The following is a 24,826-nucleotide window of genomic DNA, read 5'->3' on the forward strand; positions in this document are numbered from 1 at the left end:
GTTATACTTTTAAATAATCAAGTTGTTTTCTGACGTCAAACCCAAATAAAATTATTTGTAAAATATCAGATTTTAGAGACTAAATAGTTAACAAAAATAAATTTAATGTGTTCTAAGTTTTAGTGTCATAATTATTTCCAGTATGTCAACATTTTTTTATATTCCCAGTTCCTGTGTATCTTTCCTTCATTTAATACGTGGTCCTAGATGATCTCAACTCTGTAGCAGTGGGGGTGCTTATTAAATGTCTATGTTTTATTGATAATGATTCAGTCTTCAAAATAAAAATTTACAGAGGCTTGGTTGCTCCTTGTCAAGACTATTAGTCATTGTAGCAACTTGATATTTTGAAGAATCCAAGTGGCTTTTAACAATGAGCATTATAGTTATGTAAGAGGTCTATGTTTCCCACCAGCTGATGAGTGCTGAATATTGAGAGAAGTACTTTTAGGTTTGTAACTAGCTTATATATTTAGAAATGCTTTTCTAATATTTATACAAAGAAAGAATTTTACAAAACTTATAAAACATTCAGTATTATCTCCAAATTTAATAGCCAGGAAAATTCCATTTTATTACTATGCAGTTAAAATACATGCATTCTTTCCCATCTTTATGCATTTGATTTATAGTTTCTACATCTTTTGTTAAGGAATATGAGATATCAGACCACTTACTTGTTAAGTATGATTATACTATATTAAATTTCTATCTTCATAATTTATTCATGTTACATTTGTATAATTCTCTTCGGATTTCTAGTGACTTCACCATACTTAGTTCTTTTATCACAATAATTCTACAATAAATACGACATAAGTTTATTCCTTTTTATCACTTAGAAATTAATACTTAGAGGCATGAAGAGATTACCCAAGGTCTGACAGGGAGTGACTTGGGAATTTTGACTTTCAATCTGTTCCTTCTTATTTAGAATCTGGGTGTGGTTTTTTTCCTGTTATTCCATGCTGTTTTATTTTTTCAAGCTTTGCAGGGTAAAATCTACCTGATATCTGAACCTTGCAGACATCCCCTTTTTTCCAGGTCAACATTCAATTCTAACCCCTTAATTTAGGACCCAGTAAAGTTTATTTTATTAGAAATTTGGCCTTTATACCATTACTTAAGATATCCAAAATATTTTAAAATACCGATTATATGCTAGGGGGTAGGTATAAAGCATATAGTATTACATCTATGTTTTTGATCATCAAACAGGTGAAGAAGGAATTGCTGTAAGAGAAGGATCTGCAAAGTGTGGTGAAATCATGTAGAGCACGTAGGCTGACCTGTGGCATAGAGAAAATCTTCTCTAGCAGACTTAACTGAAATGGGAGTTGTTTGCCAGGAGGATGAGGTCATTATAAAAGGAACAAACACCCATGACATAAAATGAGAATAATGAGCAGGAATGAAAAGTCATAACCAATAAGCAGGACTATATTATGGGAACAGTGACTCTCTTGCACAGATATTGCCCTACAGACAATGGGCCTCTATGTAGTATGGAGGATAGTTTGAAGAGATGGTAGCAGGACAGGAAGGTACGGGGACAAGCTGGGTAAGGAGTTAAACCTGCGGAGAATAATGCCTGGATTTGAGAGATATTTCAGATTTGGATTTCATGACTACTTGTACATAAGTCTATATCCAAAGACTGTTTAGTTGCAAGTTAAAAAAAGCCCACCTCCTGCCAGTTTAAGAAATTAAAAGAATGTATTGACTTTTGAAACTGGGAATTCCAAAGATGGATTAAGCTTTGGGCAGTGCTGAAGTTCATATTAGCATGGCTCTCTTTCATTATGCCCATTTCTTTTTATCAAAGCCTTGGCTTTATTCTCAGATATTTACACCAATTTTTCTAGTAGTAATTCCAGTGTGAACAGCATAGCCCCTTATCAATAAATGCATCTTTATCAATTAGGATCATTTGCCTACACCTGAACTAGTTATGAGGTCCATATGAGTGAGACACTCCTAATTAGCTGCCCTGGCTCACATGCTGGCCTCACAATGGGAACACAGGGTCTCTTCAGTTACAACGCAACCACAGTCAACCTGAGTGCAGGAGCATTGTTCGTTAAAGGTAGAGGTACGGAACACACCAAAAAAATTAGATTCAAGGCAAAAATCTAGGAAGAATTCTAAGTTTCTAGATTAGGGACTGAGCAGACTTTTGTGCTCCACATAAAGACAGGGATGCTACAGGATGGTGTTTGTTATGCTTGTGGAGCATCCCAATGGAATTGTCTATAATGAACTCTCACTGCTGAGATTTGAACACAGACTACAGATCTGAGAGCTCTGGGTGTCTAAGGAGCATATGATGATTGAAATAATGGATGTGGGTGCAACTGTCAGGGGATTTGTGTAGAGTCAGAAGAATGTCATATACATCAAAACACATAATGCCTTTGGTTTTATCAAAATACATATTTTCTAAAATCTTCACAGAAAGCTAAGATGTAGTATTTTCTCTATACACAGCTTTCAAGCAGCATCGATTTCTAAACCATATTACTGCATATTAGTATATACTCAGAAGCATTTTATAAACAAAATCAAGCATTCCTATACTTGGAAAATGAAACTTAATATTTTACTCTGTGTTTTCATTGACATATTACCTGATTGATTTGAGCATCTTTTCGATTTTAGACTTAAAACTGAACGAAATAAAAACCAAAATATTTGGAGGAAACTAAATCACAACTTTGCTTCTACTTTGAGATGATTCTAAAATTACAAAAGTATGCACTTGTCTATAGAAATAAGTCTTGTTACTTAGACAACACCATCAATATTACAGTCAGAAACATGCAGCAGAAGAGGAGGGCAGAGGAGACATGAGACAGAGAGGGGCATCAGAGAGATTCAAAGTGTGAGAGGGACGACCCACCTTGCCGGCTTTGAAGATGGAGGAAGGGACAATGAGCCAGAGGATGTGGGAGCCTCTAGAAACAGGGCAACCCCTAGGCGACGGGAGGGAACACAGCTCTGCTGACACCAGAATTTCAACCTGGTGAGACCCATCAGAATTCTAATTTCAACAACTATGCGATAATACATTTGAGTTGTTTAAAGCAGCTTATTTTGTGCTCAGTTGTAACGGAAGCAAAAGAAAATTATCACACAAAACTAATGCAGCCACAACCCTTATAAAATCAGAATCTATGAAAAGACTATCTTCATTGGGTCTATTAAAATTTTTGATTTTGCATCCAGCTATATGAACTTAAATAAAATCACTTCTGGGTCTTGTTTTCTTCACCTAGAAGATGATGGGTATGAAGGATTTCTAGATCAAAATAGTGGCAAGTAGATTTATTTGATACATATTTCCAAATTACCATTATAAAAGCCTTGAGAATTTATAAATAAAGGTCAGTTGTGCTGAATTTACAATTTAATTAAACCTATTTCCAAAGGAAATTTCCCTTAACTGATCATTTTTCACATATTAAAAAATCCTGCTATTAGATACTTTAGTTCATTTTCTTCCTAGTGAATTAGAACAGAAAGATGATCACAAAAAATAGGGAAACATTTTGACACCTCACCTGTTCTCCCTTCTACTCCCCTTTACCTTGTTCTATGTGATTAGGATTCTGAGACTAGATATTAGAAATATGTATTTATATATGCATATAAATATATGCATGTGCATCCCCATATATACCTATACTTGCATACATATAGATATATAAAGAAAAACTACAAATTGCATACTGATTATCCTAGTTCTGATATCAGAACCCCAAAGAATATCAGGCCAGCTGCCCTGCAAGCGTTAGATATTTTCTAAGTATTGAAAAATTAAACTAGGGCCTTCCAGGTTAACCCATATGTCTGCTATAGATCCAAAGAGACAAAACAATCATTGCTCAGGTAAAGAATGAATGTGATTTTGCAACGTTATGCACTCCTCCCCTCACTCAAGTATATTGGACATATTTAAAGCACTACACCAGAGGGGAAGATATGGATTTCTCAAAATATAAGAGTAATAGGAAACTTTGTGCATAAAACTGTATCTTATTACTACTGATTATAATAATGATAATAATGTCCAATCTTGCTGGGGACCTATTCTTCCTCACTGCACAGAAAGCTGCCTAAAAGTGGAAACTATTTCTCTTTTTCACTAGCATGCATCTATGTCTATTACAGAGTTTGGCCCAAAATAGGTGCTCTATAGCATTCTTGATGACTGAGTGAGTAAAAAAAATTAGTAAATGAAAACTAGGCCAAAGACCCTTGTGTATTATTACTTTACAGATTAATTTCAATTGTGCCAAAAATATCTATATTCAGACAAAAGGGTATACTAGAATACAGTGAAATGTTAATAGAACAGTTTTGGGTGGTGATATTGTGAGTGATTTCATTTGTTTATTTGTACTTTTTAGACTTTCCAAATCTTTACACATATATTCACCTAAAATATATTAACAAAAATGTATTTTAAGCAAATCAACAACATTATTATTTTAACAATTTAATGTTAACAGCTGATTGTGTGAGCTATTTGACTCCATAGCCCTCAAATTTTTTGGAGGACCCTGAATTCCATTCAGCAAAAATTAGATAATTCCAGGTCTCTGTACCACATTTGATTTATTACTGCAATCAATTTTTATATATTTCATTATGCTTATTTTATATCCTATATATAGTTATTTATGTTTACTTTATCTCTTTGATTAGAAATCACATTAAGGCCATGGGGAATATATTATCAATCTTTGTAATCTTCATAGCACCTGATGAGTTAAGTGCCTAATAAGTAAATGTTAAACAGCTGTTATGTACATACCAATGTAGCAATAGTTTTATTTTCTGAGCATCTATCTTCCCACTCTTTATGTACTTAAATTAACAAGTCAACTATAATTTTCATTTCTGTGTATGGATTGAATAAAAATTTAAATATTCAAAAAAAATTTTTTTTAATATTTTTTAGATTGGGTATTTAAATTGAAGTAACTTTGTTTAAATACCCCTACCATGAATAAGTGTGTTAATGATTTAATTTTTCAACTTAAAAGTTAATTAATAAATCTTTATTGAGTACCTACCAGAAGCAAGAAAATTAGTTTAATTTCCAGAGATATATCAAAAATAATAAACAAAAAACCACATTCTTGAAGAATGTTCTAGCCTCAAATCCTCAAAATGTCTATTTAACCAAGTTTGCAGCTCAGTCAACACAAAATTATATACATAATTTGTCAATTTAGTAACATCCTATAACGATAAAGTTAAATTTGAAATTTGTGGTAAAGAGTAAGAAATCAGGACTGAACTGTTTATATATTTAAAGTAAGGAAAAAAGAAAAACATCTCATTAGCCCCCTATGTTTTTCGCAGTAGCTACCTACAAAAGACATGGGGGCCCATAGAAGCACTTGCTTTATTAACATGTTTCTATGTGTTTGCTATTTTCAAACACTTTATATCCTCTCAATAATTTACTATAGGAAAACTATCCATAAAAAGATGACTCTGGATGTAAATGGTTTCATGATCTTTTGCCCCTTAATTATTTTTTTTAATATATGCTGTAAGGCAGGGCCACATTTTCATCATTTTTCCATGTATCTCATTATTGCAGCACCATTTGTTGAATTTTCGTATTTTTTTTTTTTTTGCTTGTTTGTTTGTTTTTGGAGCAGTGCATGGATGGGGAATTGAATCTGGGTCTCCCGCAAAGCAGGTGAGAACTCTACTACTGAGCTACCCTTGCACCCACCTCACCTTCAATTTTAAATGCCAAATTGCCTATCCAAAACTACAAATTAACCACTTGGAAAAGAAAAGAGAATTTCTATTGGAAAAGTCTTTTAGACTTCACATTAAAATCTTATTTTGCAAAATAATTGTGTACGTGAATTGCCAACACCAGCATATTTTTCTAAGAAGGTTTTATACTTCTCTATATTCTTAACATATTTATGTTTGTCATGGTTCAAAATTTATAGCTTCAAGTTTGCAGTTACTTTGTTTGTGATGTTTTTGTTTTTGTTCTCATCTATAAGATTTGTTCTGAACTTTTCAAGAGTGAGAAATGACAGTCAACATGGAGAAAGTGATCAGTCTCTAAGAAAAAGTGGCACCCCTACTATTCTACAGGAATAAACTACTGTGATACAATATTAACATCAGGTATCTGTATGGGGGAAACATGCTATTAAGACTAGAGAAATATCCAGTAGGGTAGAATTTCTAAGTCAGAATTCTCTTCTGATGACCCATACTAGAGACATAGTATTAGCTTGATTGAGAACAGAGCTTAAAACAACACCTCATGCTATCAATACTGTAAAAGCTGATCTTTTACTGTTTTAATTATTCAGCATTTATTTATTTATGCATTAATTCTTTGTAAAATATTTATTATAGAATACATAGAATATGCAAAAGAATATATGAATATATATATGATTTAAAGAATAGTAAAACTAATTTCATTCAATATTCCACATGAGAAGACCATTATAAATACATATCAACTTTCCATATAGACTGTACATCAGTCTCCATTTGTACCATTTTCTTCTTTCCCCCCAAAAGTAACCCATTTATGCTGATTTATTTATCTTATTTGTTAACTTCACACATATCCACCTAACTTACTCTCTTTAATTTTTAAATTTTTTTTGAAAAGAGAAGAATTATATATATTTAAGTATTTTTAACTTCATTTGATGTGATTCAACATCATACACGTATTCTACTTGGCTTTGTTTAGGGAAGTCGTCTGAGCTGGTGAGATCTGAAGTCCCCAATAGACTAGCTGCACTCTGGTAAAAGATCTATCTATGTTCAGAAACAATTGCTTCAGGGAAGGGAGAAAAGTTTGACATTCTGCCAAAAGAGTGGATGGGGGAGTGCTAAGTAAATAACACTCTCCACCTCCTGGTTGTGTTGCCATGGCCTAGCATGAATATTTGCAATAAACACAAGAGATGTCTCTGTCCGTTATACCTCCAAACACTACCCTGGGCTAAAACTGACATATTGTATAACGTAGTTTATGAAGAGCTATGCAGGGCCAGAAAGAAATAGAAACTCAAGGCAAATGATTTGAAGAGAAATCTGAGTTCTGAGTTCTCAGAGAATATGAACAAGGAGAAACATGTCCTGCCTGTACAAATATAACACTTCCATGGCTAAAAATACAGAGCAGGATACATAGTTCTAATAACACTGGCTGAGTCACAGATTTCAGATGTCTTCACTGTACCAATCTGAAGAACCAGAACAATCCATTCATTGTATGGCGTAACAAAGTGCTTTCTACATAAATACTTTTAAACTGAATGCACAGTTTTTAGTGAGCGAATGTATCTGCATAATCTCTCTCCTTTGTAGAACATAAAGGTAAGAGTAATGTTAATAATATTTAAGTCTTTCCAGTACAAGCCCTGTAACTGAAGACCCGAATGGGCTAACAACATTTAACAAGGTCTTTCCTGTGAACCCATTGGTGGATGTATAGTTTAGAGCTTTGATCGAAGCCTCTTTCACACTTGCTGCCCTCATAGGGCTTCTCCCCAGTGTGGACCTCTGAGGTGGAGGCAAAAGATCTGAGCTCTGGATGGATCCCTCTACACATTTGTAGCACAAGTAAGGCTTCTCTCTGATTTGCAGGCACTGATGAATGTGAAAATTCAAACTCTCACTAAAGCCCTTGCCAAACTCTGTATTTGTAGAGCCTCTCTCCTGTGTGGACTCTCTGGCGGATACAATTTCAAACACTGACTAACATCCTTCCCACCCTTGTGACATTTGTAGGGTTTCTTGCCAGTATGGTCTGCATGGTGAATGAGCATACATGAGCTTCTTGTGAAGCCCTTCCCACACTTGTCTCATTTATAAAATTTCTCATCCATATGGGCTTCTTGGTGAATGAGGAGACCTGAGCCCTAACAGGAGCGCTCACAGTTATAAGGTTTTTCTTCTATGTGATCTCTCTGACAAAGTAGTGGTTCTAAGCTCTGATTTAAGTTCTCACCACATTGACCGCATTGAGAAAATTTCTTTTAGAGTGAGTTCTCACCACTGGTTGGACATTTGGACCAATGTTAAGTATTTTGCCACTGTTATTATAGTTACAGGGTTTCTTATTTATATGAGCTCTCTGATGACTAGAACTGGCAACCTACTGCCAAACCATGAATGTCTTTGTGATTATAGTCGAAGAAATCCAAGATTCCTTCACCTGGCCATTCTAGCAAATTGCCTCATGACTGAACAATGGAGAAACCAGTTCTGTTCTGCCAGACAGAAGTTTGGCTTCAAGTTTTTCTGAACAATGATCCACAAGACTTTCCCCCCATATCATTTTTACTTCAATGCTTTCCTCACTTAAAAAGAAGACTTTTGCTTGCCTGCTAATCCTGTGACTCATTCTTATAGAACTTCAACAAAGAGTCTTCTTAGGACTTTCAAAGATAAATATTCTTCACTTTCCATGTTTTTAAACTCATCCCTTTGAAGGGTCAGTGCACTGTTATTATTTTTGGAAATATAGGAAGCTACTTCTTCTCACTTTTAATGAGGGGAAAGATCTAGTTCTGGGTCCCCATACACTTCTCTTTGAAGGGTCACAATATAACTCTGACTCCCAGTTATTGTACTAGCTATCTTTTCCAAAATTAGTCAACAGGAAAACTGTTTATGTAAAAGATTCCAAAGTCCTTTCTCTGGAAGATCCTCCGCAGAATATTCATTCAAGTCTGTGGCTTGAAGAAGTGATCCTTAAACGAGGAGCCTGTCACCATTGGGATTCCAACTACATTCATCCTGAGACCAGTCACCAGAGGCGGTCCCTTAAAAGTAGACAAGCATGCATCAAAGAGAGTCCAGCACCAATAGAGGATGTATCCTCCAGCATTCTACTGTGACCACTGGGCACACTGAGACCAAATCTCTGTAGTTTTCAATCATTAGCTCTCTGTACAGGTTTCTCTGAGCACGGGGCCAGGTGACTCCACACCCCTTTGAAGTCCACAGAGATACCCTTTAATTTACTGGTTCCCAACTAGTGTCAGTTGAAGAAAGTAAAAATGAGAGAAAGCAGTTTTCTCCCAAGCTCTCTGTTCAAGGTCAAGTGGATCCACTGTGTTTGAAACTTGGTCATTTCTTCCACTCAAGGAAGAAGAGTCCTTGCATGTGGACCCTGACACTAGGTAGCACTAGGATCCAGCTAGGACCCCTTAACTTACTTTTTAATATTTAAAAATGCATGCATGGCACAATATGGCTTTCTTTCACAATTTGCCTTTGAATTAATAATTAATTATTGATTTCATTATAGTGTGTGCATTTCTCTAGAATATACAGAACAAAATGGATGGGATATGAAGTGTATATACATTGCCCACTTCATTAGATAATTTATGAAGTGTATACATTGCCCACTTCATTAGATAATTCCCAATTGTTTCCCAAAGGGGTGGTGTCAGATCTATTTTCCCACAAAAATCCTGTACGTGCTCCTGCTGCTCTGAACCCTCACTAATATTTGGTATTTTCAGATCCTTTTACTTAGCTCAATGTAGGGGGCAGGGCTTGTTGAACAGTCATTTCACTGTGGTTTTAGTCTACATTTCTCTGATTACTAAAATCTTTTCATTTGTTGAAGGATTTTTCACACTTTATTTATTGTGGAATGTCTCCTCATATCTAGCAATTTTAGCCTAAATTTTCTTTTTCCCTAAGGTCTATTTTGTCTGATATCAACACAGCCACCAGTTTTTGTTAATTAACAATAGCTTTGTATATGTTTTCAATAATTATATAATCGAATTTTTGTTATTAATATTTTAAATATGTCCTTTTTAAGCAATGGTTACATGGAATTTCTTCCCTCTCTCAAAATCTTTGACTTTTAACTAAAGAATATAGCTCATAAATGTTGATAAATTACAAGAACATTTGGATTTAAATCCACAATTTCATTTTGCATTTCTATTTGATCCTGTATTTCTTTTTATTTTCTGATTTTCTTGAATTCTTTGGATTTATTTTCCCTCAATCCTTTTACCACTCTATTTCATTAGATGTTTTATACTATATTTCTATTTCTATATAGTTACTCTAGGAATTTTAGCACGTACACATAACAAAACTAGTTCTAGCTTTTTTCACATCTTTATCTTTCTTCCTAAAATGTCCTTTGGAAGCTTTTATTACAGTCCCTTCCTTTATTATACTATTATTATTGCCAAGTACTTTAGATTTATCTTTCTTAATTTGTAAATTAGAAAATATCTATACTTGTCTTATGCACTCACTATCTCTATATATTGTTCCATATTGTTTATTATTTCTAACATTCACAATTTGTATTTTTGCACCTTAAGTCTTCATTCTCCCTCTTTTTTTTTAATTTTTCCTTCTGTAGGATTTTTTCTTTATTTGTGTTTTGGCTTTTTATTGTGAGCTTATGCTCATTGAGACTTTATCTGCAGGAATCCTTTGAAGTCTGGATTTAAATCCATTACTTCAGAGAGAAATTGTATTTCTTTTTCCTGGCACATTTCCTGGCATATTATCAACCTGCAATAAATTAAAATTATATTTTCAGCTTGGGATTTTTCAGGTCATCTGAATAGTGTGAAATTTCATACAACATTCACGTTTATAGAGTTAAAAATTATTGGAGTAATTCTCATTTTATCTCCAATGCACAAAACCTAGACTGCAAAAGAAAAAAAATCAAAACAATAACATTTTCTACCTTTAATTTTAGTTCCGTTTTACTTTTTCTACTTTATCCTCTTATACAGTCTTGGCATTTTGTAATGGTCTGTGATCTGAATTCTTGCCTTATATGACCTGCCTGTTCTCTCTAAATAAGGTCCCAAAGCCCTGGGCTAGGAGGGGTTCATGGATAGCCCTTAGGAAATTGCTGTATTTTGTCCTCAGTTTACTCATTCTTATTTATAATTTGACACCTCAGATATGTATTTAAAAATACCTTAAAACATTTTTTAACTAACCCATTTAGATCATTTGTACTTGGTGCTGTTTCTCAGAATATATACTTTATTAATTGTAGTAAATACTTATTTATTATATTAGTTTATTTATCTATTTCAGGACAGACATGTGAATGAGAATTCCAAATTGACTCAGGTTTCCTACTTTTTATTTCTCTGCGATTACCTAGGGAATCGTTTACTTAGGTGGAAGATGAGTCATGGGCAGGTCAGATATCCAGCTGGTACAAAGAAGAAAGAGAATATCTAGGGCAGCAATTCTCTTTTAAACAAACGAAGCAGAAGCTGCATAAAGCACTTCCATGTGAACAATTTAGCTATAAGGGGTGCTGGGTAATTTTTCCTAGCAGCAGCCACAGGTTCTCTTAACTCCTTTGCCATGGAAGAAGGGGAGAATGAACATCTGAATTGTAGTATGAATAGAAGGACTCAAGGAAAGCTGGTGTCATTTCTAGCCTGGAGTCAGGAAAGACTTCCATACGATCAGCTAAAAAGAAACCCATTGGACTGTAACAGATGCATATGAATTAGGTAGATCTAAGTAATGAATTGCCCAAACTTAATTTTTTTTTTTTCACATGGGCAGGAACTGGGAAACAAACCTGGGTCTCCCGCATGGCAGGTGAGAATTGTGCCAATGAGCCACCGTTGCAAAGCCCCAAACTTAATTTTATAAGTAAACCTCCCAAAGGTTTACTAAAGGATAAAGGGTAAAGGTTTACCTAAAGGATAGGTTGGCAGACCCACCTGATTGAGGGCTTTAAAAATTAGTGAACTACATAGGCTTATTTTCTAAAGGCTTTTTTTTGGCTGATGCAATCAAAACAACAGACTAAGATGAGTTCTGAAAGTAAAGACCTTAAGAAAAAATGTTCTTTATTTGTTGAACATCACGGATGACTTCCTAATTACAAGAGTCTGTGCATTCCTTTCTGTCCTTAGCATCATGTGCTTTTTACTATTACCACCCCTTCTTCAAAATGCCCCCCCCACCTCCATAAAGACTTTGCTCTTCCCAGAAACTGTCTATTTCTTCTGATTTTCTTATTTATTTTTTATCTAAATTACCTGTTTACCATTTTTTAAATTTTATTTTCTTTATAAAACTATATGTGATCCATGTTTTACCTTTACCCATTTATGATGGAAAAAATATTTAACAGTCAGTGATCCTAGGATGTCAGCTTGTTTATTCTGAATTAATGTGCATTCTTTAATTTAAAATAAGTTCTGGGTAAAGAAATCTGTTTCCTTGCCAAATGCCATCTCTGGTGTTTTACTGCACTGCTTTAGTCTCTTCTCCATTAATGATGCAGAAGGCTCTATTGCCTGGGAATTAATTGATTTGCTTAGGGATAAATTATAACTATGCTTTCGGTCTTGTCCCTAAGCACATTCGTTTAACACGTTTGGTGGAAAGTCTAGTGTATGAATGGGAAAATAAAGGGTAAAGGGAGTTCCTTCATCCTCCCATGAGTCTAGCTCCAGAATGGCTTGTCTAAAGCTGCTGTGTTTTTAGATAAAATTCTAAAGAGTTCCACTGATTTTAGGTTGTTCTAAAATGAAGATGAAGCTTTTCAACATATATGAAAGGCCGCACCATCTTGAGGATAAAAACTATGCAAACCTTTCTCAAAGCATTGTTTCTCTGACTCCATGCCTTCTCCCTTTGTGGGAACTCCATCCCAGCGCTACTCCAGCATCAAATAATTCCTCAGTACTTTTAGAGTCCTTGGCATTGTTTCTTATTTGTTCCATGAACTAATCCTCTTCATAATTTTTGAGCCTCTGCCATTTTCCTCTACATCTGCTCAGCTCGCTCTGGCCAGCCCCTTGTGGCTGACACAGCCCATGCGATAGCTATGCAGCTAATGCCCACCAGTGGAGCTGACACAGGAGCACTTTAGGTCCGATATCTGGGGGCGCTCATTCCTGTCACCACTAAAGCTGTCCTGGAACTTTTGGGTTTGTCTCTTGATTGTTTCCTCTTCAGTCCAGGACTCAGAAAGAATACATGCCAGCTGGCCTGCAAGACAATGGTAATGTTTTTTAGAAGCCAGGTGGTTAAAAACTCTAAGAGATCAAAACCTCCTTTCAGAAAAACTTCTTGTAAATTAATTAATAAATGTGAGTATTTTTATGGATTGATTCAGGGATAGTTGTGACTATTTCCCATTCCACTCTTTCACACGCTATTGTCTACCACATTTCTTCTCACCAGGCCCGCTGTAGAACAGGCACTGTCCTACAGCTTCACGTACCTTTCATGAAAGCATGTACAGTATACAGATACAGATGAGAGAGAGAGAGAGAGATTCGTAAGAGTTGTTGTTACAGCCCATATACTGCTCTGAGTTTCTGATATCAGCCGTCTCATAGAAAAAGCAACAGCTTTTCTATGCTGTGTACTGAAAACCCATGGACCATATACTTTTCTATTTGTTCTTTAGTATATCACCTAATTAAAAGGGAACCCTTAAAAGGAAGGAGAGATATTTAGTTAAATGCAAAGCAAAATAATGCTCATAACCATCTTCAGAGAAAGGTAAATCAGAGGTCTGCTCCAACCCTCTGGTTGCATAAATTTACAATGATTTTATTGTAATTCACACAATCCCACCTTCACATGCCTTTGTGTTCTGCTCTTTCAACTCTGCATCCTCAGTATTGGGCATATCATGGAAACCTGTCAATGTTTTTTAGTGCATGAAAAAAATTATATTGCATCTTCTTCCATGAAATATATTGTAATAGTCCTTGACCTAAATCACTGTCCTGGGATGGTACCTCCGTGAAGAGGGCATGAAGAAAGAGAGCACAATTCCTGGATGTTCACATTTCTTAATGGGATATGTATTATATGAGGATGTTTATAAAATCAGATATGAATCTTTAAAAAATCCTAAATGCTTTCCTCAAAAATATTGTTTTTATAAAATTACGTCCAAAATTGTGTCCAGCAAAAGCAGCTCAAATAAAATAACTAGAATTATTTACATGTAGCACCATTTAATTTTATAAATAATATTAAAAGTTACAGCTTTGTAGATGAATGCACATATAATGAAAATATTTATGGAAATGTAGATGTTGATTATCCCCCTCTGCTCTCTTAACAACCCTTATACCTTTCTTTCACAGTCGCTTGCTTTCTTCAATTTTCTTATTTTGACTTATAAATTGTTTGCAATTAAGGTAGTTTTAAGCAAGGGAATTAACATAGCCCTTCTCTTCATTAGCTCTTACATTTATCACAGATGACACTGTGAGTCAAAATACTTTTTTAAAAATAATGTTAAGAATACAAAATCTTTTTTTATTTTGAGATGGAAGGTGGGAAGTCAGCTTCATCAAACTTGTTTAGTTCATTTAATTTTAAGTTTAAGTTATTTAAGTTTATTTTTAATTGGTTTTCTTTAAGGAATCACAACTCTGTATCAATTCCTGTTTTCCTTCCTGAGTTTTAAATAAAACTAAGACTCATCTGGGGGAAGTACTCTTAAAATGGCAGCATTTGGCTTTCTCCAGATTTCCTAAACCTTTGAATGATTACCCATGAGAGCTGGATTTTATAACTACATTTCAGATGCATTTTTATGATTACATTTGTTTTACAGAACATTTAATTAGACTGAAGCTTAGTATAGCACTCTCTTTCAATCTTGGTCCTTCTATGTCTATTTCCTTCCTACATTTTTGTTCCTCCAACCCCCTTTCAGCAAATATTTATTAAGTGCCTTCTATGCAAAACACTTCTGTATGTAATATGCGAGAGATGCACTTGAGAACAAAGCAGACATGATATCTGCCCTCAAGGAGTTATCATTGAATGGGAGACACATTGTCCCAAGTTCCATGATATGAAGTTATATATAATCTAATAACCACATAGAAGAAATAATAGAAAGAACCAGGAAGAAGACAGAATTAAGTAAGGAGATAGTTGCAAAAGCACTCTAGAAAATGGGAACTAGGACAAGTGGCAATGAATGTAATGCAATTAAAGAAACAGGGGGAACAAAAGACAATGAATCAGAAGAGGGAGGCATCTTTGGTCCAAATCTAAGGTCTGATGTCTCCAGGCACTGCTTAAATTCAGAACTTACCTACTGCTGCCCCTAATCACACTCTCTCTGCTCTTGCCCCTGGAGAAGCAGCTGCTGGCCCAACTCAAATTTCCCTGAAGGAGACTAAGAACCAGGTTCTGGAAAGAGAGACAAGAGCCAGCAGATGAGACATTAAGGTTCCCTTCTCGCATTGGAAAAATGTCTGTCAAAGATTTTTTCTGAGAAATAAAGAGAAGCAAACTGGATCAATTCACATAAGCATGAAATAAGAAGTCAGTCTCATTATTATTTTAATCTCATTACTACTCTATTCTAACTGGTCAGAGACACAGAAGCCTAGAACACATGTGGCCTTGCCCAAAAGTCTATTCTGTTTCTCATCTGTACTTTTATCATTTTTAATTGTTTTCAGCTATATCATAATGAGTTGAATACAGAATGTACGTTATAATTGACTGTAATATATGTACTCTTTTGAATGCATTGCATTCCCACTTGTTCATCCTCTCCTTCTCCTACTTTCTCCTTTTTGCCATGCTCACCTCTGGAATGTCCTGTAAGAAAATTTACTCTACTTATCAGAGATATTGATGAGAATAAGTATGCATATTTTATATTTTGAATGCATAATCTCTAACTCTGTTTTCTTTTAACTGCAGCAGTGAGAAAATAATATATATGTACATATATCTATACATGTGATTCATATATTCTAGAATGGAAGCTGGAATTTTTGTTGACAATAAGAACTAAGTCTAAAGGTCTGTGAGTCATTTCAGTTTTATTAATACAAGGTGGAATCTACTCACTGACTTTTGGCAATCCTGAACCTGAGTAGTAACCCAAATATATACACATATTTAGATATTTGTAGTCTTTGATATTAATTTATTTAGTAATGTAACAAGCTATTACAATTGAGGGCAGTCCACGTACCTATAAAATTACTATGTTGTGAAAAAACATTTCTTTCCACCGATAGTGGAAGAGAGACCAGGAATTGGGTCCTTGAACTTGAGTAAACAAGGACAACAAAAGAGGACACATATGAATGGAGAAAAATAGTTGTCCTAAACCATACTGGAAGATTTATTTCTAAGGAGAAAGACATATGATTGTGAAACCCCTGTGAATGGTTCAGTTGATGGGCATTTAAAACCATAAAATCTCATATTTTAAATGATCAATAAACTTAACAGGCCAGCTTTGAATAACAAATAAAGTGAATATCAGTGCTCTCTGGAACGAAACAGTTAACAAGTATACATTCTGAAATCATTGCCCTTATGAAAATTTTTAAAAACAAACAAAATTTGACCAAAAAAATTGGAGACATTCATTGAAAAATTCTACTCTTTTATTATTATTATTATTATTATCATTGTTATTATCATTTTCTCTCTTCTCTCAGTTCTGGCACTTAGTTTATCTGAGTTCACCCTCTACTATCTCAACTTCTGTAGCCCTTGCCTGGATATATGAAAATAAAATCTAACTTTTATGGAATTTCCTCATTTCATGAAAATTCAAATAAATTTTCTTAGTGAAATATTCAACCTACCATAATTTTTTTTCAGAAAATCATTAAATTTCAATTACATTTAAGAAAAATTTAAAATGTTTCCTGATGAGGTCATGATGCTTTCATTAAGTATTAATGTATTAAAAGGCCATGACTAACACTAAAAAACTTCCTACTCACTGTGGCTCCATAGGGATAATTCAAATGTAAATGCACTGGGTCCACCTGAGTCTGGCATTAGTCTCATGTATAGGGATCTCTTGTGATACCTGCAAGTTACCCAAGAACAAAAGCATCTTCTACCTGGCTCCATATTTCTACACTGTTCTTTTATTTTTCTCATTCTATTATCATAAGGGAAAGAAGGAAGGGAGGAAGGAAGGGAGAAAAGAAAGAAAGAAGGGGAAATAAAGAGAAAATTCCAATAAAGATCAAATACTTTAATAATATGTAGAGAGTTCCACTGAAAATTGTATTTTAAAAGGTCCTTAAAATTTAAGGCAAGGAGGAATGCTAGGTCCATCCTTTACCGTAAGTCCCATTCACTGCTTTTCCAGTCTTTATTTCCTGGAGACCAAAATTCTTTCAGTTTATAACCTGGCCAGCTAATTGAGTAAAAGAAGATATAAATTAAGTAGTTCCAAAGGGAGATTATGTAATGAAATAATATTTGCATATAATCCTGAAATTTAAAAAAAATAATACAGATCTTAGAATAGTTGGATTTTATTTTGATTTGGTCAAAACAATTTTTATTTTTAACAATAGTAGCTGCTGCAAAACTAAATTCAACAAATTCCTATAAGACTCTCTACATTTTTGCTTTTTTGTGATTTTTGATACTTTCTTTGATAAGGGGGATATTTTCACATTTACTTTTCCCTGCAGTACGACTTTAAAATATGCTGGTGTTGAATTATTTCTGCTGTATGTCAGGGAGAAGTAAGGGAAATGAGCTTCAGTAGGTAAACATCTGGCATGATAAAGCTCCATTTCTTTATGAATTATGCCAAAGGGATAGAAATAATTAAATTAGAACAAATATATGCTCAAAAAAGCAATAAGTTCTTCTGTAAAATTGCTATGGCAAAAATAACTATTTTTTGCATTATACTAAAAGTATAGAAAATGGGTAGAGATATTTTACAAATATTTTTCACAAAAGAAACAGGAAAATTATATAAAATGTTAAATATGTCAGGAGAAAAAAAAACTTTTAAAATAGAAAGATATATACTGCTTATTTAATTTCAATAAAAAAAAGTAACTAAGGAAGGAAGTATCATCTTGGTGAGGTATGAAGAGCCCTAAATCAATTCAAGAAATATAATTTTTGTACCTAATTTACCACTACTTAGTTAAGTGGCCCTCTGCAAAGCATATTACTTTCACTGTGTCAGTTTTGTCATGTGCAAGAAGACTGTTGAATTAAATGAAATCCGATGTCCTATTCAACTTTAACATTTTATTGCTTGTGGAATCTTTTATATGTTTTATATCTTTCCCTGTGCATTATATGTTTTAAATTAATATTTAGTCGTTTGCAGTCATCTATATTGTGGCTTAAAGTTTAGGAGAAATTCCGTAAGCATTTCAGTGATCATACCTAGAAATCACTAAAGATACCTAGTAATATATCAAACCCTGTTATAAGGCGACTGTCTAGGAAAGTTATCTGGGAAATTTATGACAGCTAATAAAGTTGCTTTATCTAGAGTTTTCAGCTACTGACATAATCAGTGAAAATTATCTACATCTTTCATTTTGCTATAACTTATTTATGGCTGGCTAAATAACTGCAGAACTCATGAAGTAAAAGGAATTTGAGGATTTCTTTATATGAATGAAGGAGCAGATGAACTAGGTATGCCCTATGCCCATTCAAACTAGCAGCTCTAAATTCTGGAAGAGCACTTTGCCTTTAGATTATCGGGAGAGAGTGCAATGCTACATTCTCTGTTAAACAATTAGGAGTTGCACTGTTCCTTAATTATTTGGAAGTCTTGTTGTGAGTAGAAAGATATAAGAAGTTGCCTTTTCTGTATTTGGAGTTGCTATGCAGTTCTGAAAGTCTCTCTAGGGACAGAGAGAATTGCATGCCACAGTTTCCGTGTAAGGCTTTGGCAAAATAAATCTCCTGACCAGAAACTGGATAAGAATGTGTGTGTCTTTAAAAGTGCTCCAGGGGGCATATGTTTTAGAAAGGATCTTACCTACCTTTATTTTTATTTCTTTTCTGCTGCAAAGAATAGATAAAGAATAAGTAAGGAGTTCTTTATAATTCCAAATTCTATGGAAGGATGTAGGCTATGAAAAACTATGTGAACATTGAAATTTTGAAAGTATATGCCTTTTTTTAGTCTTCATCCATTTAATTTTATAATTTCATTTAATTATTGTCATGCAGCAACCTACAAGTTTTATGTACACATACATACAGCCATCAACAAACATGCATTGTTATATATGCCAGACACTGTTTTAGCTCATAAGAAGACAACTGAAAGACAATTAACTAAAGAATACAGACACAATGAAACTGTACAGAGAGTAAAAGTGTGTAATAAGGGTTATGATAAAAAATGTTCAGATTTTCATTATGCCATGGAACAAGAATGAGCAATAAAGGACCTTGTATGTTAAAGCAATTAGTTTGAACTTTCTGCTGAAGCCTATGGTGAATCATTGAAGGATTTTAATAAAGTATTTGAGTACTCAGATTTATTTTGGAAAATCATCCTGTCAGCTCTGTGGAAATTTGATTATGCTGAGGTAAAATTGAAGACAGAGAGACAAATTTGGAGACCGCTGTAGCAATACAGGTAAGAAGAAATTGAGCGTGGAAATGGAGGATACATGCTAAATATATTTAAAGACCAAAAAAGCGCTTTAATTAGTAATGCATTTCAACTTTGTTTTAAAATGCCGTCATGAGAGAATCATTCAAATGTTGATTGAGTTGCAGGTAGATCTATAATCATTCTTTGCCCTATTCTTTAAATATCAAAAAGTTATATCAGTCCCCATGTTCCTAATGTTGTTAATCTTTCTTTAATATTTTTTTTCTTCAACTGGACTCACCAAATATTTAGCAACATTTCAAATTCCAATATTCAGTTTTATTGATTCAATCAACTCTTTGTATTTTGGTTTCTGTTCCATTTCATTAAATTTTATTTTTATTAAGTCCTTCATTTTTCATTTTTACTTATTAGACCCTTACACAGCATTACATATCCCTTACTTCACATTGGCTCTGTAAGCCAGGCATGTTCTGAGTGTTTTAACAATATTAACACATTTAATCTTGATATCAGCTTTTTGAGGGAGGTAGTGTTATTCATCCTCTTGACAGATGGGAAAACTGAGAAAAGTGATTTAAGTAATGTTTAGTTTGTTAAAGCTGCCAGAATGCAATATACCAGAAATGGGTAGGTTTTTAAAATGGGGATTTATTAGCTTTAAATTTACAGTTCTAAGTCCATGAAAATGTCCAAATTAAAGCATCAACAGAATGATAACTTCCCTGAATAAAAGCTGCTTGCATTTGGGGCACCTCTGTCACAGGGGAAGGTGCATAGCTGGTGTCTGCTGGTACTTCTATCTCAGATTTTGCTGCTCTCAGCTTCTGGCTTCAGTGGCTTCCTCTCTCAGTCCTGGGGGTACTCTCTTAGCTTATTTAGGCTTTTCTCTAAGAGCTCTCTGGGCTCTTTCTGTTTTTTCCAATTATTTATTATTATTATTATTATTATTTGTTATTCTCTTAAAAGACTCCCATCTTGTACGGGGTGGGTCACATCTCAATTGAAATGACCTAGCCAAAAGGTCCTACCCACAGTAAGCCTGCACACACAGGAATGGATTAAAAGAACATGGCCTTTTCTGGAGTTTCTAACAGCTTCAAACCACCACAAATAACTTTTGGAATGCCCTACAGGTGATAGGTGGCAGAGCATTGACTCAAATCTTGGTAACCGGACTCTAGTGCTCAATCTTAAGCACTATTCTAGGCTGCCTTTCTTTTTATTAACTTTGGGTTTTCATTATTATGTTTAACTTTGCCTTTTCAAGTTAAATGCTTAGCTGACTTTAAAAACGCAGTTTTTATCTTACAAAAAGTGCATTTAGGCAATGCATTTTCTTCTGATATTCTCTTTGGCTGCATTCTATGTGATTTGACTTAGTACTCTCAGAATCTTCATTCATTAATTTCCTCTTTGACGCAAGAGTACTGTGAAAGTTTTGCTTTTGTTTGCAGTGTTTTTCATGTATTTTTACTTTAATGCATATCTAATATAGAGAAAAGGAAATGATTTTAAAATGTAGCTACCATAAATATTTAATTAGTTCAATATTTGCAGCATTTTTCCAGAAAAGACTTTTTAAGGTAATGAAGGTCTTTGAAATAGTTGAAACAGTCTTTTTATACCTTCCTAGTCCCATTCTCCTTTCTGCAGAGAGCACCTTATTCCCACCCAAGTGTTCATACTTTCCCTATGCACCTATGCATTGATAATTTTGCATACCTTCATGTGTTTTTATAAGTTATTCTAAGGAGTCAAGTGTTACTTGCATTTTCAAACCATCATTATATTTTCAATATTTGTACATTGATAGTTAATACAGGTAACTTTCAATTGTTTTGCTAGGGAGTGACATGTATATGTGTTCACAGGTAAAATAATTTCTCTAAGGTATGTTCCTAGCAGTAGAATTCCCGTGTTGTAGGGTATGTATATCTACTTCTTTACTTGGTGTTGTAAATAGTTATCAACTGTCATAGCAAAAATTTATATTCTCATCATTTGTATATGAAATTCCCCTTTTCCCCAAATCCATTCCCATACTTGGGTATGCCAAACTTAAATTATCTTCAACTTATGAATAGTAAATATCCTCTTTTCGCTTTACCTTGTATTTCCCTTGTTACTAATATGGTAGACCATCTATAAGTATTTATATGGCCATTCTGGTTTTTTATCTATGATATACCTTTTCATGACCTTTCTTCATACTTCTTTGTTGCTTTCTTATAGTTCTTTTATGATTCATCAAAATTATTTAAAAATATAGGTGCTGAATCTTTGCATTGATGTATTGTTTTTTTTTTGCATTTGATGTATAATAATCAAATAATTATATTTGATTTGCTTGCATTTGGACTTTGATTCTTCTTATATAATGTTGTGTCTGGAAATTGTGAGGGAAGAGCAGGATGTGTTGCCAGGCAGGTAGTGTCAGCATCTTGTTTCCTACGGTTTGAGAAGGGCAGAGAGTTCTGTTCACTAAACCTGCTGGGATTTTGTATGAGTTGGCTCTTCTCAATAGAGCAAAGGGGACTGTTGACTTGTCCCTCTCCTTGGGGTCATTACTTTAGTTTTATTCAGTCTCGTAATTGATTCCCTACCCTCTATCTCAATGCAAGTTCTCTTCTGAGCTAGATTTGTCTGTGGTTTCCTGCAACTCTTAAATTTAATCTCTTTTAAATGTTTCAGAAATTCATTAAATTTCTGTAGGCTTATATCATCTGTTCTGGCTTTCCAGTATTGTTATGGATTTAATCTTTTATTCCATGTTCATGCTGTTATTTTTAGATCTTTAAGCAAGAAGGAAAATAGGGACATATACCTACTCAGCCACGTTATTTCAGGGTCCACACATATTTTAAATAGATCATCATGTAGTTTAAAATATCTATACTAATAACACATTTGATATTATTAAAACATGCTTTTCTTAAAAACTGTTGATCTAACTGGTGACTTGCTAGCGATTGTGGCATACTGTATCAGTGGCTAGTTCTTCGTTATAAGCTTTTATCCTAATTATAAAAAATAATAAACAAAACAAACCAGATATACTTAAACTATTAAGATTATCACTGGAATCCTGATAATAAAATTGAAACTTAAATTTTAGCTAGCAGATAGTGGCACCACAGCCAATATCAAGATTAATTAATGGCGTATAAAAAACATATTTCCTAGCAAAAGATGATTTATAAATGGCTATGTATAATGCAAGTACTACAAAATAATAGACAACTTCTGGTTGAACATACACATTCCTCTCCACTCCTTATAAAATCCCATGGTAGGGTGGTGTGATGGAGGCTCAGCAGCTAGAATTCTCGCCTGCCATGCCACAGACCCGGATTCGAATCCTGGTGCCTGCCCATGCCAAAAAAAAATCCCATGGTAATAAGGAACAGGAATGGCATAAATTTATCAGGCCAAAAAATTAATAATGTTCACAATTTTAAAAGCTATAAAACACACGGGCAAGTAATGTCTGATTTATCTGATCAGAGGAGAGAGCCATTAAGACATAAGATTTTCTCAAGAATTAACACCATGGGCTCATAGGCAGGGATGGATATTCAAGCTGTAAACAAGTTCTTTGAATGTCTTGTAGAGATGTCATTAGAAAACCATAAATCTTCACTCAGCCCATGAAGTCAGCCAAATATCCTTCCCCTACCCTGTCAGAAGACAGGATAGTTATACTTTGGAGAAGTTGAAAGAGAGACTCTGGCTGAGGGAGAACCAAATCCTGTTGCGAAGAGAGATCAGGAAATGTACAGAAAACAGGTGCGGTGGAGTAGTGGGTGTGGTTAGAAAAGGGCAACACAACTGATCCCTGTAGTGGTGTAACTGTTAATTATCTTGACTCTGGTGATGAATACAGAAACCAACCCATGTGACAAAACTGTGTAGAAAGTAATATGTACATTGACACACAAATGAATACAAGCATAACTGATGAAATCTGAATAAAACCGGTGGATTGTACCACTGTTAATATACTATTTGTGATAGTATTCTACAGTTTGTAAAATGTTACCATTGGGGAAAACTGAGCTAAGTGTGCAAAGGATCTCTCTATACTATTTCTTACTGCTGAATGTGATCTATAGTTTAACTCAATAAAAAATTCCAATTTAAAAATAAATGCAGCCAGATCTTACTGTTGGGTACATTGGCATGAATATTTATGTCGTAATTGGGAAGAGATTAGAGCGCAGAGTGTGTTGAGTGTGTGTAGAGGGGAGGTATAAGTGGTACATAACTCTATGTATCTTTTAGGGAGACAATATATAAAACTGAAATATAATTAAGGTACATATCGTGTCACATACAAATATTAAAGTAAATATTACAAGTAACAGTGAAGGATTTAGAGGTACTTGTCCTTGAAAGTAGGAATTTGGGATAATGTTAGGAGAGGCAGAAGATTGCCATGTTCAAATTTAAGCTATGTTATGTTCATTGAATTTTAAAATTATGTACATGAATTACTGAACCTCATTAAAATTAAAGGTTAAAAGAAAGAAAAAGAATTATGTAAATAACATTGAGTGAAAAGTCCAGTTGAAAAATCTAATGTTTTAACATAAATATATATTAAATAAATATGTAAAATGCATATTTTAAGAATATTGTTTACTATTATCCCTGAGCAACTGCATTAGAAGTAATCAATACTTTCATCCAGTTTTTATAATCAAAACAAATTAATAATGTTTACAATACAAACTATAGTTTATGGCTTCTTGTTTTTGAATTTCTAAATATAATGATTTTTAATTCTTTTTAATTTTATATTTATAGAAAGAATGTATGTTGTATAGATAAAAGCAGAGCCACACAATTATAAATAATATATTCCTAATGTATGTTTAAAAATAAGATAACTCTAGGGTGGGCCATGGTAGCTCAGCAGGCAGACTTCTCACCTGTCATGCCAGAGACCTGGGTTCAATTCCTGGTGCCTGCCTGTTCTAGTTTGCTAGCTGCCGGAATGCAATATACCAGAAATGAAATGGCTTTTTAAAAAGGGGAATTTAATAAGTTGCTAGTTTACAGTTCTGAGTCTGAGAAAATGTCCCAATTAAAGCAAGTCTATAGAAATGTCCAATCTAAGGCATCCAGGGACAGATACCTTGGTTCAAGAAGGCTGATGAAGTTCAGGGTTTCTCTCTCAAGTGAGAAAGCACATGGGAAACTGAGTCAGGGTTCCTCTCTCATCTGGAAGGGCACATGGCGAACACGGAGTCATCTGCTAGCTTCTCCTGGTTTCCTGTTTCATGAAGCATTCCTGGGAGATGTTTTCCATCTTCATTTCCGAAGCACTGGCTGGAGGACTCTCTGCTTCTTGTGGCTATGTCGTTCTGCTCTCTCTGAATCTCCTGCTTTCTCCAAAATGTTTCCTCTTTTATAGGATTCCCA

General features: G+C 34.2%; 1 pseudogene; it reads right to left on the reverse strand.

The window, feature by feature from the left end:
- Positions 1-7,450: 7,450 nt before the first annotated feature.
- On the reverse strand, positions 7,451-12,693 carry LOC143675811 (uncharacterized; annotated as a pseudogene).
- Positions 12,694-24,826: the final 12,133 nt, after the last annotated feature.

The sequence above is a fragment of the Tamandua tetradactyla genome, chromosome 3 (assembly GCF_023851605.1).
Source record: "Tamandua tetradactyla isolate mTamTet1 chromosome 3, mTamTet1.pri, whole genome shotgun sequence".
NCBI lineage: Eukaryota > Metazoa > Chordata > Mammalia > Pilosa > Myrmecophagidae > Tamandua > Tamandua tetradactyla.